The sequence below is a fragment of the Hemicordylus capensis genome, chromosome 1 (assembly GCF_027244095.1).
Source record: "Hemicordylus capensis ecotype Gifberg chromosome 1, rHemCap1.1.pri, whole genome shotgun sequence".
NCBI lineage: Eukaryota > Metazoa > Chordata > Lepidosauria > Squamata > Cordylidae > Hemicordylus > Hemicordylus capensis.
Genome location: NC_069657.1, coordinates 157,398,834 through 157,411,657, shown reverse-complemented (window position 1 = coordinate 157,411,657; position 12,824 = coordinate 157,398,834). Strand labels below are relative to the sequence as shown.

Sequence of the window (12,824 nt, the reverse complement as noted above, 5' to 3'; positions counted from 1 at the left end):
CTAATGTGCCGACTGCACACACTGTGCTATGGGACTGCTAGCTGAGAGGCTGGCAGGCCCCCTGCTGGAAGCTGAAGATATAAATTGTAATAAATACATAAATAAATGTACATGCCACATCACCAGATATGCAGCAGAAGCACTGTAGATTTTATTGTTGATAGCATCCGCTGAGAATGGTCACTTCCAGGTAGGGGTGTGTATGTGTGTGTTTGCGGGGGGAGAGAGAGAGAGTCTCAAAAGAAATGTGTGCTGCTTTTGGAATTCAGGGTCCTCATCTACACTTACTCCCTTGTAGGGATGTGCAGAACATTCTGAGCTCGGAGTGTTGTCACTCGAAACAGCCATTGAGAGTGTTCCATTCCATAATGGAATACCCTTCAAATGAAGAGCTCCTTCCATCGGAACAACTGGCTCAACCAGTTGTTCCAGTGGAACATTCCAGGCATTTGCATTCTGGAACGGAACACTTGCAATGGCCTGCTTTGAGTTAGAACGTTCCAAACCCAAACATTCTGCACAACCCTACCCACTTGGCCTTTCAACCCAGCACCAAATATCATTTTTGAGAGCAGCATGTAGCATTCCACACACACAGCTGCAAAGATTTTGTTTGTTTGTTTGAAATATTTATATCCAATTCCTCCAGCACACTGCTGCTCGGGGCGGCTTACAATGAAAACACATGAACATAAAATCCAAGATAAGAAAAATAACAAAAGACAGTGAATCATCCTAAAACACAATAGAAGTCAGAGCAGATAAAACCAGAACAGCAGCCAGGATTAAAACCAGTCTTTAAAAGCTTCTTTAAAAGGGAGGGGTTTAAAGTTCTTTTTAAAACTGACTGATGAAGCCCTTCCAGGAAGGCATTCCAAAGATGGTGGGAGCAGTACTGGGAAAGCCCTATCCCTGTTCCCTGCAAACCAGATTTGTGTCAATGGAGGGGCTGAGATAAGGGCTCGGATGACCTGAGGACCCTGGCAGATTAATATGGGCAAATGCAGTCCTCTGTGGCCTGGAGCACTAGTTCCATACTGGCATTAAGTGACTTCAAGAACTGAACATTTCCATCCCCAGGCTAAAACCTAGCACAAGAACATATAATTTGAATAAAGCAGCAGTGCTTCCAGAGTTCCCTTCCCCGCAAATAAGTTGGGATAATGGGCCAGTGAAAAAGCAGTCATATACCATAGTGGCCAGTGGGGCCAATTCTGGTGGGGGGGGTTTTCTTTTTTAAAATGCAGAACATACCCGCTGCTGGCACTTGGCACCCTTAGGAAACTGGCAATGGCCAACCCAGTATTGCATGCAGAGGCTGCCCCTACGCTACCACTCGGGTGGCCTCTGTGCATGTACAGTGGCCATTTGAGTGGTCAACACAGCAAAAACCTGAGATGAGATCATATGATACTCTCTCTGCAAATCCAGTATGGATTGATGAGGTTCTTCTGTTCTGCCTTATTATATAATTCCAAATGCAAAGCTGTGAAGGGAAGGCCTACATACATGATTAGTGATCCTCCAGGACAGGTGCCATTTAGAACGTTCTCCCGACGATAAGGGAGCCATTAACCTGTGAGTGGCTCCCACATGGTTGGGAGCAGCTTCTACAGATCTAAACATGTGGGTGTGTCTGGTCATATAGACCTTTCCAGAAGTAAAATGAATGTGGAAGACCAAAATGAGAACAATTCCCAAATGTGCAGTCAGGATCTTAACTGCCAAGATGCCATCAGTGATTTTGGGGGGGACAAAGTTGCATGGAAAGTTTGGAAGGGTGAGTCTTGAGGTCAGGGAGTAGGATGGCCAGGGGCATTATTCCAACGACAAATTTCTGCCAGGGTATCTTCAGACTCAGCAGAGCACTCAGAAGCCCATTATTCTAGTGGAGGAAACAGTACAGTACTATTCACAGTTCTGCTGTGGGACGAACGCAACAGCAGCAATCCTTTATTACGGTCAGAGACCAGCATAGGTGGGACAAGTGTATATCTTATGACATAGATTTGGGCCATTGTACAAATGAAACAGAGGTTTAGGGGACTGCAATTTCTTTTCCCAGTTTTAAAAGAATATCCTTTGGGGCTGATGTTGTGGACAGTAACAGTCTGCTTTAGTTTCATTCCCACCTGGCATGTGCAATGCTTCCCTTTGTAGTTATCTGCATCTCCAGTAGCGTGTAGGCACCAGAGTGATTCATGGATTAGTTTGGCTTGATTGCTCACAGATTAAATCATTTCATGCAGTGTTCTCATTTTTTTTGTCTTCCACATTCATTTTACTTCAGAGCTGAAATTCAATTATTCAGGGCTCTGAGGTCAAAGCTACACGATAATCCTTGTTGGATGGAGAGATGTGGCTCCCAGAGTATTCCAGCAGCAACTACAAAAAGCTTTAAAGGAAACAAGGAAAAAACTTTACACCTAGGCAAATCCAATCCCGATTCATTTTATTTAATGATAGCTACATTCAGTGGAATGCTTATTGAGTCCAGGCAAGAAAGAGAAAAACACCAAACCAAACCAAATAACAAAACTCAAGCTAAAATAAGCATATCTTGATATGACTATCATTATTTTTGGAGCATGCTGCAAACAATTATTTTTGCACAAATTCCTAGACATTACATGACTGCTTTGTTCTCTTTCCCATCCAGGTCAAATTAAAAGAACGATTGCCAAATGAAATAGGTGAAGCGAGTCAGTCTTTCAGCATTTGGGCAAATCATCAGACTGATAACATATGAAAAGTCAAAACTGGTTTATTGCTAAATTAGTTATCAGCTTTGATAACGTGTAAGAATTAGCCAATTTTTTAATCTACTGTAGTTTAATCTGATGTATAAAACTCCATACAAAAAAGAGAAATATCCCCTCCCCAAAAATATTGGCTGACAGTCTACGCAACATTAGTGTGCATTGCAACATAATGTTCATACAGATGTTTAAAAGCGCTGTTGTACTGAATAAAAGAGTTATGCAAAGAGGGGTCATCAATTGAGCAACTGTATTTGCATTATTCTTTCATTTAGTGCAAGAGCACTCCTATGCAACTGCATGAACATTACACTTCAATGCAGATGTAACTAGTATGAATATTTATTTATTTATTTAACATATTTTTATACCACCCAAAACTTACGTCTCTTCAACTTACTTCAACAAAAGTGCTCAAAGCAGTTTACATAGAAACATAAATAAATAATAACTAAGATGGTTCCCTCTCCCCAAAGGGCTTACAATCTAAAAGGAAATTTAATGTAGACCTTTAAGAAAAAAGAAAGCAGGTCCTTACCTGCTCTCTGCCACCCCATGCAACTTCCTGCTAGGGTGGCGCACATCCCTAGAAGCCCACATAGCATCAGCACACACATGGTGTCCAGGCATGCACGGGAGCCACGTGTGTGCTGACACTGTGCCAGGCTTCTAGGGACGTGCACTGCCCCAGCAGGAAGCTGCATGGGGTGGTGGAGAGGAGATAAGAACCTGCTTTCCTTTTTCTTAGAATTCCCAGTCCCCCTGCCCCAAAAGTGCTTGAACCGTGATTCATGCACATCCCTGGAAAGGTGCTGTGCTGGGGTTCGATAGGGCCATTTGTTCTCCTCCTACTAAATATAAGAGAATCACCACTATAACAGGTGCCTCTTTGCTCAGTTAGCAGGAGTTATTGCCTCTGTATTGTGCTTTTTATGAACTATGACAAGTTACAGTACATTTATGGAAAGTTATGGATTAAGCAGGATGCAGTTGCAGGGTTTGTGCAGTCTGTTGTGCCGTATGTCAGCCAGAGTGGCTGAAAGTCATAGTTTCTTTCCCGCAGAGTTCCAGCATGCTCTCTATCCATCACATCAGTCAATATGAAGAGACGGATAGGACTGCCAATGCTACAATGCCAGCCCCTTTGCCACCAAGAAGCATACTGAATCTACACACAGCCATGTTTAGAAAGCTCTCAAACAGATGGAAGACATCTTAAAGTGAAATGGTTAGAAGAAAGGGATATTGATAGATAGAGTTATAGATAGATATATCCCATTCTACCTTGTGCCAAAATTCTTGGACTTTATGATATCTCCAGTACATAATGTATGGACAAGGTTTCCCTGATTGGATTCAAATCTTGTTTTCTGACTTCACCAAACCTGAGAAAATGAGGAGGGTGCTAATGGGACTGAGGCAAAATCTTCTGCTGAATTAAGCGTAACCTAAGGTCCACTTAAGAAGTTCAAACCCACTTTCCATTGAAGGGATCTCAGTTGCACACCTGACTCAGTAGAGTCAGCAGACCATACATGATGGAGTATTTTCAGATCCTCCTTTGGCTTATTGCTGCATAGATTGTAAAGCACAATAGCGGGGCATATTCTATCTAAAGAATGAAAACAATTTTTAAAAGAGGAGTTCCCAAATCACTGCAGTGTTGCAAGTGCACATATGGCCTTGCCTCCTAGGAGGCAAATTAAATCCCTACTGGAACTGTAACAACTTTTAAAAACTATTGTCTGCTCTGAGCCGCTCTGAGCTCTGACAAATCTTCGTTGCAAAGAAGTACACACACACCCTGTCCTGTGCCCATCCATCTGATCTGAAGCTTGGAAGGTTGGGAAAATGAAATAGAAGTCAAAAACAAAATGGAGACTACACGGAGATGGCCACAAAATGGAGGTCCGAAACAACAAAACATTTGGCTCCAAAATTCGGGCAATTTGTTTTGGAGCACAAATCACCCACAACAGGCAGATTGTTCTGTACCCAAAACGTTTCATACATCCCTAACAAATATATGTAATAACTCTCATTCCAGAGAACACTCCACAGGGGGAGTTGCTTCGATTGCTCTGTGAATGATGCACTGGCCGATTTTTAGCTCAAAATCAGAGCCACGCAGAACCGTTTTTTGAGCTAAATCACGCCTCCCGCATCTGATGTCAGACGTGGGGGCAGGGGCGTAACTATAATAGGGCAAGGGGAGACAGTTGTCTGGGGACCCACTGCCTCGCTGCACACCTGCCCAGGCTGCACACCTGCCCGGGCTTCCTTCAGTTGTATTCATCCTCTGAAATTGATGTGAGTGTTAAGACCTGGAGCTACCAGAACAGCATGTCTTTTTCCAGTACCATTAAATGACTTGCATCGTCCACAATTTACAAAACCTTAAAAAAAATAATTTAGGATGATGTTCTATTGTGGCACGTAGGGTGTGTGTGTGTATTACTATGCTTTTTGTTACCACTATTCAGCCTCATCTAAGATTTCTTTACTTCATGAGCTGAGCTTCAGTGAGGTGGGGGCCCATTTTAAAATCTTGTCTCTGGGCCCACTACAACCTTGCTATACTCCTGTGTGGGGGGCGTGTCTGGGGCTCCAGGCTGTCGGGGAGAATGAGGTTCTCGGAGAAGGAGGACATCGGTCTGAGGACATCGTGGCCCAGGCATGCAAAGGCCCATTGAGCAGGAGCGGCAGCTTCCAAAATGGCCACCGTTCCATGCGAAAGGCCCAAATGGGCCAAAGAATGCCTCAATGGGGCCGTTTCTGAGAGGTCGGTGGGGAGAGGGGGAACCTCCACAGACCCCTTGAGAAAGGGAGGCAGCTGGCATACTAGCCAAAGTTGTGCAAAGGCACCCCTGGCCATTGCTCCATCTGGTTCGGAGAAGGCGTGCCAGGAGGGTGGGCCCCTCCACACTCGATAGCCCATTCATCTGAACAGGCCCATTGTGTAATTGCAAAGAGGCTTCTGCGGGGAAATGGTGGTTGCCAGTGGTGTGAGAAATTCATAGGACCTTTTCAGGCCCCTTTAAAAAATAGCAGGAAGTTTAAGCAGGGTTTTAGAGCATGTGTAGAGGGGCAATTCCAGTGAACACCCCTCACACAGAATTAAAGGATGTGCCAAAAACGCATCAGCATGTCCTTTTATGATGTCAAGGTGGCTGTGTTTCTGGTACATGCCTTCGTTGCATGTAGGGGGCTAGTGGGGGCTGTGTTCAACTGAATCAGTCCTTTATCAGATTGTCATGGAAAAGTACTAAAGACTGCACTTATAAGCACTTCCACATTTTTCTGTGTAACTAGCTGCCTAGTCTCATTGAATCCTTTTTGCCAACTCACAATCTCCTTTGGCAAACGAAGAAGCAGATGGATTCCAATCTGTTGAGGGCCTCAGTGTAGTTTTCCTTTGTTTGGCCCAGAGTACACAGCAAATGTTATGCTGGCCCTGTTGTTAATGCATTGCTCTGAAGCAGCCCCACCATAGACATGGTGGGGAAGTGTATGCTCACATGCTCCTACTATGTGTACAACCTAACATGTTGCCGCTGTATGTGTGAGCAATTCAGTGGCAAGACATTTTGGCACTCAAAGCAAGCACTATCCCCGCCTCCTCCACCCTTATATAACTGCTCAATAATTGTTTGTAAGGCATTATGGTGAGATATACAGCAGAGTAGAATTCTGTGGTATCTTCACATGATTTCACAAGGAAGTGAATAAAAGGGGAAATTTACTCACCTCCCTAGTATTTGAAGGTATTTGCTATCACATTACCTAACACTGCTTCTCTTTCCTCATGTGACTGACTGCAATATCTTTCTGGTTTTCATGCCTGGATATCAGAAGACCTACATTAGATTTCAAGTGACCTTTTTCACCTGCCGTACTAAAAAGTACATGTGTGCCTCTCTTGTGCAGTGCAAATGTTATTAGTGACAGGTGGCATGCAAGAGAGAAATCTGAAATAATGTTTCTTGCCAATATAGATTATATTTACATGACATGACATGACATGACGTGACATGAGGAACAATCAATGTAAGCCTCAGTTGAAAATGCTCTCAGTCTCTTTGTGGAACCATTGGTGTTCACTGTAAGCAACAGAAGCTCACTCTCATCTAGATAGTGTTCTGCTTGTCCTCCCTAGCTTTCACGGCTCATTGTCCAAACCCCAGCCCGTTCCTACACATGATGAAGTGTATACCATCCCACTTTGGTCTTTGGGGAACAGATTTGGCTGATTTTTTTATTACTTGAAATAAGAAATGTGAGCATTATAGAAAGTGAAACCTTTCCATAATGTACATATTTCTTTTTAAGCAATGTAAAACCAGGCTAAATGTAAAATAACTTAAAACATTCAATCATGTGAGTCGCAGCAAGTAGCCACAGACTGAAGTAAGAGAATATGCCGCTTGTTGTGGTGCATATCATGGATCATTTTAAGTGATTTACATTTAATCCTATTTCTATTAATTTAGCTGTGTTGGGAGGCCAGATACTCTGGCCCCAAAATGAAAATGGGGAAAAAACCAAAACATTCAAACCAAAATGATTGCCAGGTCTCTGGCCTTATTTTCTCTTCAAAAAAGGAAGCAGAGGTACTTGCACTTGTCACTGCACAGGCGTGCGGAAGTGACTTGGGCGTCTCACCTGCTCGAGGCCCAGCCCGGCTGAGCCTAGACCTATTGCTTTAGCTGCAGCTGAGGCAGGCAGCCACGGGCTGGCTGCAGTCAGGCCCACTTGGCCCTCAGCCACACATGAGGGATGATTGGTGGGTGGTTGGGCCACAGGCACCCTCAGTGTCACACGCTGGGTCTCCTGGTGTAGGCCAGCATCACAGTAACCCTGGCCCCTGGCGGGACATTTTGGATTCAGCTAATTTAAGTGGCAGGACTGTCCATGCCAAATGTGGTATGTGCAGGTCAGTGGAAGTATCTTATTTATAATTTCTTATTATTGTTTTATAGAAAAAGGTTTCCAGTTTTCTCTGAGCATGTTCTGGTGTAAGAAAAATAGCACATCCAGCTGGTTTAAGTGGCAGGACTGTCCATGTAAAATGGTGTGTGCAGATCAGTGGGAAGTGTCTTATTAAAGATTTCTTCAAAAAAATAAAATAAGTTTCTAGCTTTCCCTGAGCATGTTCTGGTGTGGAAAATAGTGCATTCAGCTAATTTAACTTGCAGGACTGTCCATGCAGAGGTGCGCTTACCCCTGGACCTCCGAGCAGAAATCCAGGGGCTTCCCTCCCCCTGGGACCTCAAATCCTCTTTCATCTGTGCTGGGTGGTGTGGTCACCACACCGCACCACACTACACCACCAGCCCGCGCTGCACGGGGTGGCTGAGCATGACCTCTACTTTAGAGACAGAGGGGGGAGTGGGGAAAGAAATATGTGGGATCGCAATATGTTAAGTTGCATGTTGAAATGTTTGTGCTAATGCATATTTGCATAAATATACCTCTTTTGTATTCTTACATTCTTGTGAGTTCAGTTGCTGTTTGCGCCCTCAAGAACCCATGTTTTAAAAATATTGAGTGTGTCATGGTGCGTTTGTGTGTGTGTAGGGGCCTGATGCTTAATTTGCAGCGGGTGTGGGGAGGACCTTCAAAGGCCTTTAGGTCCAGGCTCCAAAATTACCTAGGTGCACCTCTGTGTCCATGCCATGTGCAAGTCAGTGGGAAGTATCTTATTCAGAATTTCTTCTAAAAAATACACCTCCCCCCAAGGTTTCCAGCTTTCCATGGATATGTTCTGGTATAAAAAAAACCCCTGTGCATTGCAGTTTATCTTGCGGCAACGGTGGCAAAAGATCTTTATATTACGTCCAGGCTCCAAAAATACCTAGGTGCACCTCTGAAAGAAACCCTTCTATTAAGGACTCATTGTTGATTTTATTATTATTATTAATGTCTTAATTTAAAATATTTCTATACCACCCCAAACATGCGTCTCTGGGCAGTTTACAATTAAAATCATTTAAAACATTAAATCAATTAACAATTAAAATCATTTAAAAGCTTAAACACATTGTTAATTAAATCAATTAACAATTAAAATCATTTAAAAGCTTAAACACATTTAAAACCCAGTATTAAAATTATTTAAAACTATAAATCTAATTAAAAGCCTAGGTGAATAAATGTATCTTCAGTGCCTTTAAAAAAGTTGCCAGAGTTGGGGAGGTTCATATTTCAACTGGGAGCGCATTCCAAAGTCCAGGGGCTGCACGGAGAAGGCCTGTTCCTGAGTAACCACCAGATGAGTTGGTGGCAGCTGCAGGCCAGCCTCTCCAGATGATCGTAGCAGGTGGTGGGGTTCATGGTGAAGAAGACGTTCTCTTAAATACCCAGGGCCTAAATTGTTTAGGACTTTATAAGTAATGACCAGCACCATGTATTTTGCCCAGAAATGTATCGGTAGCCAGTGTGACTCCTTCAACACAGTAGTAATATGGTCTCTCCTAGATGACTCAGAGACCAACCTGGCTACTGCATTCTGAACCAACTGCAGTTTCCGGACTATGTACAAAGGCTGCCCCACATAGAGCGCATTGCAGTAATCCAGCCTAGAGGTTACCAGCAGATGTACCACTGTTTTGAGGTCATTCATCTCAAGAAATTTGGACAGAAATTTATCAGCTGAAGCTGATAAAACCAGGCCCTCTACAACAGCCTCCCTGCCAGATACTATATAAGCCATGTCAAGCAAGGATCAAGAGGGCAGGTGGTAGGCCGCACCATTCCAAGCAACTCCTCCACATCCTCGGGAGTCACAAACTGAAACTGATCCAGGGACATCACATAAGAGGAGCTGTTGGACACCTCGGCATCAGACTCTGTAACAACTGTGGAGTTTGAATCCAAGTCGGCCCGAATACGAGAGATTTTGTCCACAAAGAACTCATTAAAAGTGCCACAGCGAGTAACTATTGGTTCTAAGTACTGATTCAAGGGGGAAGGGGCCCACATTCGCCCCTTCCTCGACCCTGCACAACTCCGCCAGATGTGAACTTGCAGAGGGGATATAGGAGGGAAAGAATAGCTTCTTTTTAAAAATTCTCTGAGCAGCCATAACGCTTTAAGCAATTTTATCTTCTGAGCAACCATAACGCTTTAGGAGGCAGGCGGGCCAGATGGCTAAAAGTAAACCTTCCTCTTAGCAAATGTGATTTTCTTTTTCCCTTTCTCTTCTTGCTTAGAACAGCATCATGAATGGGGCTGCGGAATCGTTGTGGATTCACCATCGCCTCCTCAGAACCGAGTCTCTTCCGTTCGGGGCTTGTAGAGGCGGCACCCGCGACAGCAACCAGCGGCGCGGCTGCCAACTCCTTGCCTCCTTCTCCTCCTGACCTTTTCGTCCAGTGCAACCGCGGCCAAGGCGCGCGCGCACCTCCGCGGGGACGCGCCGCCTTCCTGGACGCTCTCAAGAAGAAGATTTCCAGCAAGCGGGCGCTGACGGGGAAAGCGGCGGTCGGCGGGCCTGTCCTGCCCGGGAAGAGGTGAGGATGCGGCTTATTTCCCGGGGCGGGGGGCGTCAGCGGATCAAGCGTTTCCTCCAGAACTGGGAGAGAACAAGGGGAGCGTGTTGCTGCTGCCGCTCTCCTGGGTGATCAAAGGGGCAGGGGACAGAGGCTTTTGCTTGGTTCCCCCCGCCGCATGTGCTTGTTACACGGTGTTCTGAAGTGTTGCAACTTTCCTCGGCGACTCGGCTTTGCCTGCTTCCGTTCCGTTAACTTTTTTTTTTAGGGTGTGACAAGCTGCCCTTGTCCCCTAGATCGCTTCTTGGCTGGGCTGTTGCGAGGGGGGCTCGCTGCTCTCAAGGCCCCCCCCCCCCCGCGTAACCTATTTGTTTGGGAAGGAAGGAAAAAGGAAGGAAGGAAGGGCTGGTCGTCGCCTCTGCCTTGCTCGATTCTCTGCCCCATTTGTAGAGGTCCCTCTGCCGCTCCCGCAGCTCCACTTTCAGGGAGCGTTCAAACAGCGCCATAGGCGGCGCTAGAGGAGGCAAGCTCCACATAGTCAGAGTACTATTCTCAAGACAAGAGTATTGCACATAGAGTGATCACCAAACTCTGTAAACTGCATCATTATACATAAAAGAACGGTTCCCTGTAGGCTCCCCTTCTGTATGTATTTAAGATGGGGCCAGTTAATGTGAAATATACCATTTATTTCTCTTTCAGAAATCTGTCATGTGGGATAATGCCCCCCCACCCACCCCCATAAAATATTGTTATTTATTATTATTTATTTGATTTATATACTGCCCCTCCAAAAATGGCTCATACATTTTGCCCCTCACTATCTTTTCTGGTACCACCCCTGGTTTAAAGGGAGGAAAGGAGAGATTATAAAGCATTTCATACGCGGACACTTTGTCATTGTGGTGTCCTCCCATAAAGGGCTCTGCTGTTATGCACTGTCCCTGCTGTGAGGAAAGGGAGTGTGCTGAGTCCTGAAGAAGACCACCTCTTTTTCCTGCTTGCTTCCATCCTCCTCTGTGTATGGGGGATGCTGGGAGCTGTAGCTTCCTCCAGTTTCCATCTCCTTACCTCTCTGCCTTTTCAGTTTTCTTAGTAGGTATTGTCTTTGCAAGGATGGACAGAACTACCAGGAAACTCTTTTCTAGGACTGCAAGGTATAGGCAGTATTTAGTTTCCAAGGTGATGAGTGCCCAAATGCAAAATTGCTTTGAGTCACTGCTTCTGGCTGGGAATATCTGCCTGTCATCTCTAATCTTAATGTCATTTCATGCATCTGATGAAGTGGACTGTAGTCCACAAAAGCCTATGCTGAACTAAATGTTTTGGTCTTAAAAGTGCGACACATCTGCTCCTTTGGAAGCTTATCCTAGATATGTGGCAGCTGGTTATAGTTATTAATTGGTAAGAGAATGTGCTCTTCAAAGTTGAGCCCTGTCACACACAAGCCTTGGGGCCGAGCCATAAATATGCTAGCCATAATGCTTTCATTGGACTCTCTTTTTAAAGAATATTATAAGGGATCATGGGGCCTCTTTAAGAAATCATCTAGAACCAGCCCCTTCCAGGAAGGGAGGAGAGCACAGGAAAAACAGGCTTTTGTTTGTGCTTTTTCTGTTGGTAAATGGGCAGTGGCATCTTATTAATCAGAAAAGGGAAAGAGGAAGTTTGAGACCATCTCAAAATCAGAAGTACAAAAACAAAGTGGAATAAAAGAAAAATGGCACACTGTTACTGACAGACATATTCTATTAACTTTAATAGAATAGTTTTCTTTTAAATCTGCCAGGCCCATTGGTGAACTAATATTTTTCATAGAACTCTGTAGTATACAGTGTGCTTCCTAGATATACTAAACTGCTTCGAAGGAAATTAGCTTGAGAAATAGGGCATTGCTCCTCCACTCTGCGATCTTCATGGCTAATCAGGGACTTAAACCCTTGCAAACATTGTCAGCCTGTTTGCCGCACAACGCTGGCTGTCATCCTTGTATTGGGTGCACAATTCTTAAAAGCCAAGAGAAACAAAGATATTTACATCATGCTCAATTATTTCATACAGCCTTGGGGATTTCTAACAAGCAGTGTGTGTTCCCACAGGAAAGGTGGTATATGGAACTTGCCTGTGTAACTGCTCTATCTTCATTTCAGGGCCTGTGTTCAGTCACACCGGCTGACATCTTGACTAATGCTGCAAGTGTGCAGTCAAAAGAAGCACACATGCCGTGGATGCATTCCTGCTCCACAAGTGCAAGCCCTTGCACAGGTGTGCGTGTTCAGTTCAGAAGCACGTCTCCAAGCACACATGGGTTTTTGCTGATGTCTCCTTCCTCCAGAAGTGCTTGATGCAACATGCAAATAGCCCCTGAGGGTCACAGGGTGGCAGGGGGAGTAGAGTTGCGGGAGGGGAGGCAGAGGGGATAAACGGCCAGTGTTTTTTGTTTTGGTCTGGCCATTAGGAGGAGGGCTCGAGCAGGCTGTGGAAAGCAACTCAGCAGCCACACACCTTCCCCTGGTAGCTGTGCTGGATGATTTATTTATCCATCCTATTTATATACTGCCTGATATGTGCATCT

General features: G+C 44.8%; 1 protein-coding gene across 2 annotated transcripts in view; it reads left to right on the top strand.

Moving 5' to 3' along the window:
• The first annotated feature begins 9,981 nt into the window (after positions 1 to 9,981).
• Positions 9,982 to 12,824, top strand: part of LOC128340053 (uncharacterized) — a 51,403-nt gene continuing 48,560 nt past the window's right edge. Inside the window, exon 1 of one of the 2 annotated variants that reach the window (XM_053284703.1) lies at positions 9,982 to 10,270. The gene's annotated coding sequence lies outside the window, so the exon portion shown is untranslated. The remainder of the gene's footprint in view (positions 10,271 to 12,824) is intronic. The other variant, XM_053284707.1, reaches the window with a different exon arrangement.